Raw genomic sequence first — 6,000 nt, 5'->3', positions numbered from 1 at the left:
TTTTCTTCCGGCACCGTGCTCCCCTACTTCCTTTCCCATTGCCTCCCTCCAGCCCTCTGCACAGACCCTGCTGTTGCTACTCACCCTGCCTGAGTCTGGATAGACTGGCCTTGCCTGCCCAGAGAGCCGTTTCTAGACCAAACTCCCTATGTGACCTTGAGCAAGTCACAACACCTCCCTGGGCCTCACTGTCCTTATCTTAACATGAGAGCGTTGGACTAAATCAGGTCTGAGGCCCCTCCAGTTCTAAAATTATATTACCTCTCTAATACTGTTAGTGTTAGACTGGCTGCCTTCCAAGGTGTCACTGCTCATCATTCTATCTAGTTGTTATGCAGGGATTTTTTTTGGAGGGTGACAAAAAGTGAGGCTCCAGAACTAATATCTTGAAAAGTGATAAAATGCGTCTGCTACCCTTTTCATCCTCATGAGCCTCCTCCTTTTCTTCTCTGTTGAATTTAAAACTCAGAGACTTAAATATACACATTATGACAGTTCTGTCACTTCCCCAAATTGCACAGTAAAAACAGGGAAAGGTGCAGGTAGGCTCAGCACCCTGAGTGTTATACAAGCAGTGTTACTTCTGGGCCCAGGACAGGGCTGTGCAGTGGACAGAGGCTCTGCTCAGCGATGCCGGAAGAGAGACACAAAGGGGCCGAGGGAAGATGCCTGCATGCAGGTGAATACAGGGAAGGAATGTTCACCTGGAACATCCCATCAGCACTTCATTTGGAGTTTAAAGAGGTCGGTTCCCAAAAAAGAAAAAAGAAAAAGAACCTTAGCATACGCGCAGTGTTTAGATGCTTCCAGATTTCCAAATGAACAGTCTTCTGTGGAATTCAGAGCTTGTCCATTCCTGGTATGGATGGTCCAGGGCAGATCACATTAACTGCTTTCCCCTCAGATGTTTATACAGGTAACGTCAGGTTAAGGAACATCCAGGGCAGTTTTCAAGCAGTCACAAAGGATGTTAGTCTGAGGAGCGGGTGTTGGGTTGGAGAAGAGGACACGTCTACACCCCCACCTTATGTGAATGAGCCAATGGGGTTGTTGCTGTTGTGGTTGTGGGGCTGTGGTTGTTTTCATAATTTGAAACCACCAGACGATACAGTGATTGACAAAAATGTACCGCTGGTGATGATTAAAACAAAATCTCCTGAGGGATGCCTGGGTGGCTCAGTCAGTTAAGCGTCTGCCTTCGGCTTAGGTCATGATCTGAGGGTCCGGGGATCGAGTCCCGCATTGAGCTCCTTGCTTAGCAGGGAGCCTGCTTCTCCCTCTGCTTGCCGCTCCCCCTGCTTGTGTGATCTCTCTCTGACAAATAAATGAATAAAATCTTAAAAAAAATAAAACAAAATCACCTGAGATTACCTCTGATTTTGGCCTTTAAGTTCAGGAATGAAACTGAATAAGTCTATTTGTAAATTAAATCATAAGAGATCAAAAGTATGTCTTGAGTAGGGTCACACTAAATGACAATGGGACACCCGCCTCTGTTTGCAACCAGCCAGAGAGGATACCTGCTTTGCAGAAATGGGCTGTTGTCAGGGTACAGAGGATGACCAGGGAGGACTGAGTCCCTCTCCTGACCACCCAGCAGCTCCTCACCCTCACATCTACTCCTCCTTTCTTCCTTTCCCCCTTTTCTGATGTTTCGTCCAACCTCTCTCCCTGAATCCAGTGATCAAGAGTGTGCTTTAAAACTCTACTAGCATTTTATTCCTCCCCAAATCATCTTCTCTGTGTGTCCAGGAGAACCTTTGGTCAAGATAGCCCCTCTCCCAAAGTTTCTGGAAAGAATGAAAGCAAGAGGGCCTACTGCCAGGGTGTTTGGGAACGGAGATGCTAGCCCTCAGTGTCAAGGCGGTCACTAAGACTCCTTAGGTGGAGAGAATCGGCCTAAAGAACCAAACTGGATTGGGCTGGAGTCAAGCTGTGGGTGTGGAGGGGTGAGTATAAGGCTTTGGCAGCAGCTGCCGATTGAGCCAAGTTAGGGATGGAACTGACAGAACATGATGCGGAATGCAACCCGAGCAGCTCCTGGATCAGAAAGGAACCTCCACATGAGAGGCCATGGGGCAAGTCTCAGCTGGAGTCCCCAAAAGGACTTTGCTGCATCATGATCTCTTGATTGTTGAGGAGATGGTGGGTCCAGAAAGGGGGCGACAAATTCTGGAAAAGTAGGGGTGATCAACAGTGCATAATTTTTTATTGTTGCAAGGGTTCTACAATTTTACAGCTTACAAAGTACAATCGCAAATACTATTCCATGTAATTTTCACAATTACCCAATATAACAGAGAAGTAGTTATAATTAACTCTATTTTGCAGTTCATTCATTCATTCAATATTATTTTGAGAGCCTTTGATGTACAAGATGCTATGCTGGATCCTTGAGATACTGCAACAGACGGGGCTACATCAACAGTTGGAAAGTAATTGCGATGAAGTAATTGGTTCATTCTCGGGACCACGATGGGGTCATCACAGTAGGTGAAGAACGTCTGGGGATGAATCAGAAGAAACACCGCTGGGGGGCGCCTGGCTGGCTCAGTCGGTGGAGCGTGTGACTCTTGATCTCTGGGTTGTGGGTTTGAGGCGCATATTGGGTATAGAGATTACTTAAAAATAATTAATTTTTAGAGAGGCAGGAACCAAGTCTTAAAGGGCCTTGGAAAAGAAGGAAGGTGAATAAGGAAGATGAATAAGATGGAGAATGGAGGACACTAAGTTTTCTGACTTGGGCAATTGGTGGATAATCATGTGATTTTACTGAAAGAGGGAGTCTGGGAGGAAGAGCAGGTTTTGAGGGAAAGATAACATGTCATGTTTGAGACCTCATGTGTTGCTGTCCCGTGCGTGGGCAGTTGGAGAAAAAAGTCTGACGCTCAAGAGAGGAGCATGGGCTGAATGAAGGTAGCCGTGAAGTAGTATTTCTATGTGGATGGTTACTAAAGTCAAGTGGGTGAGCTTGTCTGGGAAGAGTAGATGGGGAGAGGAGAAACAGGCCCACTCCAGAGCTCCAAGGAACTCTAAAAGCGAAAAGAAGAGAACCTACAAATGAGATGGAGCAGCATCTTGTTTCTGTTGCGATAATAAGCTTTGGAATCAGACACCTCAGGCCATCTGTCTCTGGGCAAGTTGCATCACCCCCGTGAGCCTTTGTCTCTTCCTCTGTAATGGGGCAATAATAGCACTTACCTTATAGAACAGTATCGGGAAAGTTTAGCAAAATCCTGGCACATAGTAAGCCTCAATTACTGCTAGCTGTTATGTTAATTATGTTTAATAAGAGTAGAAATGATAATAATGAGAAGAAGCAGCTGCCAGAGAAGCCAGAGGGTATCAGACTAAGGTGATGTCATGAAAGCCGAGCGAAGTGTTTATGAAAAACTAGTCAGTAAGGACAAATGTGCTGAGAGGTCAAAATAAAAGGCCAAAAAGGGTCTGTTGGATTAAGCTGTTGGTAGGACATTGATGACTTTTGCAAGGGATGTCCCACTGCATGGTCCAAGCAGGGGAGACGCCTGGAGACAATGACTGTGGGAGACATGGATGCTCAGGAGAGTCTGGTGGCTTAGTCAAGGTCATGCCGCCTGCACGACAACTCTGTTGTCCTATGGTAACCAAAACTTGGATCTCAAGACTCCAAATTTGGTGTGTTTCCACCTATGGGACCCAAAGAAGGTGACTTAGCAAGTAAACGGGACTCCATGCCTCGTTAACTGAAGACGGGAAAAGCCTGGAAAGGATGGGGGTGAGCATCCGGCAAGGCACAGAGGGTGGGAAGAGAGGTAAGTGGGCAGACCTAGTCCCAGCAGAGGGGAGGAAATGGAATATAAAGTGAACAAATATTTATTGAATGCCTATCATGTGTCAAGCACCTGGGGATGTTGAAGAAATAGACATGAGACGTGATTTCTGCTTCTAGGAACAAGACACAACCATGTGGAAGGTTCAAGGCCCAAACAGTTGTTAAAGTAACAAGAGGAGGGCTGTCACAAAGCAATATGTGATTTATTGTCAAATGAATTGTAGCGTGCAATGAATGGATGGACTTCTTCAGACCTCGCCAAGGAAGGCTCACCCTGGGGAGATAGAATTCAAACCGCCGGCTTCAGGTCGCTGAACTGGCCCTGTTAGCAGGGGACATGTACTGACTCTCTGGGTTGGGGGAAGGAGGGCAGGGAAACCGTCTCTGTGGGGCAGGGCCCAGAACTACTGGCCACCCCATAACCTGGTTGTCCTCCACCTGGCTCAGACTGCGTGATCGTGTATGTGTGTGTGTCTGAGTGAGACCGGAGGAAGAAACAGAAAAACAGACATAGATGCAGAGATATAAAGCAGACAAAAACATAAAATGAAGAATAGCTGGCACATGGTGGGTATTCATTGGATAATGAACAGAAAGTCCAAGGACACCCAATCCAGATACATGGGAAAGGCTGAGCCACATATTGGGAAAACTTCAGGGTCAGACTCAATCCTGACTCTTTTTACCTGTGTAAATGTAGACAAGTTACTTCATTTTTCTGGGCTTTTTTTTTTTTTTTCTTTGCCAGAAAAGCAGGGATAGCAATACCTTCCTTACCAAGCTGTTGTGAGGCCTGAATGAGATGACATATAATATCTAGCACACATTCTGGTCCTGAGTCTGTGCTCACTAAATATCAGCTGTCAATGACAGTTCAAGGTGCTTACAAATGGTCACCTTTCGCTGAACTTCAAGATGCTTTACAAATATTAGAATATGAAACCTTGCAAGACACTGGAAAAGTGGGTAACAAATGTCGCCATCCCTGTTTTACACGTGGAGAACTTTGGCACTGAGAATCAGGGTTTTGCCAGAAGAAAAAGCAATTCTGTGGGAAGATGGGGAAGGCAAGGGGAGGAAGCTAAACCTCCACAAACATTCTTAACACCCGCCTTCCTTCCCTACTGCCCTCCAGCCAGCCCTCCAGCCAGCCAGCAGGTGGTGGTGTCAGATTACACTCCTCTTCCCTGCCCAACCACAAGCTCAGACCCGGGCTGGCTGGCCGGGGAGCTTGCAAAGATGCAGTGTAACCCTGGGCATTTATTTCTCAGAAAAATCAGCCAGCATTTGGAGGATGATCTCTGATCAGACCCAGCATTGGCTCCTTCTGAGAGCAGTCTACGAATCAGACTCTCTTTGGCAGCCTTTTCCCACCTCCTCCATGACAGCTTGATAATAGCCGGTCCTGGTGGAATTTTCTCCCCCAGGACATTCCTGCAACTGAGTTGCTTTGCCCTTTCAAAACACCAGCGAGCCGAGCCCAGAAACTGAAACAGCCTTCCGGTCTCATTAGCGTGCTGCATTTTCCTGTTGTTCTGATCTGCTGTTGTGTTTCCTATGTGTGAATATGATCATTTGTTAAAGTGGTCTATTTGTACGATTCGTCCCTTTAATTTACCCCCATTACTCAGCACCTGAGAAATTGAGAGAAGTCAGTGCATTGCACTCAGGATTTCTGGGGTCCTTCCTGCTGGGGGTGAGTGTGGAGACCCAGACCCCGAGGAAGCAGGCGCTCAGGGTCTGGACCCATGTCACGCCACCTCCACCTGCCTGTCCTCAGGCACAGGCACCAGGGAAGCTCAGCATCCTTATGCTGACTTGAGTGTTCGTGCATCAGAAATGAGCTCCTGGAGGATGGACAAGAATGGAGATTGGATGGGAATTGTGCTTCAGAAAGACCCAGCAAGGAGAAGAGGCCTGGAATATGAATGAGACGTGGGACCTTGAAGGGTGCTTGGCACACAGTAGGGGCTCAGCTCAAGTGGTGATTGAATGTGGGGAGAATAGAACCAAAGCAACCACGAGAAAGGGTTCAACGCTCGGTTCTTAGGCCTGAGACTTGGAAAGAATCATCTGCGAGTCATTCCTGGGCCTTGGCTAAGTCCTCACTTCAGCAGGATAAGGATTTATGTATTTATATTTTAAAGCTCCAAAAAGTAGGGGCGCTTGGATGGCTCAGTGGGCCA

The sequence above is a fragment of the Zalophus californianus genome, chromosome 4, assembly GCF_009762305.2.
Source record: "Zalophus californianus isolate mZalCal1 chromosome 4, mZalCal1.pri.v2, whole genome shotgun sequence".
Classification (NCBI taxonomy): domain Eukaryota; kingdom Metazoa; phylum Chordata; class Mammalia; order Carnivora; family Otariidae; genus Zalophus; species Zalophus californianus.
The sequence above is the reverse complement of the archived record's forward strand: the minus strand, read 5'-3'. Positions refer to the sequence as shown.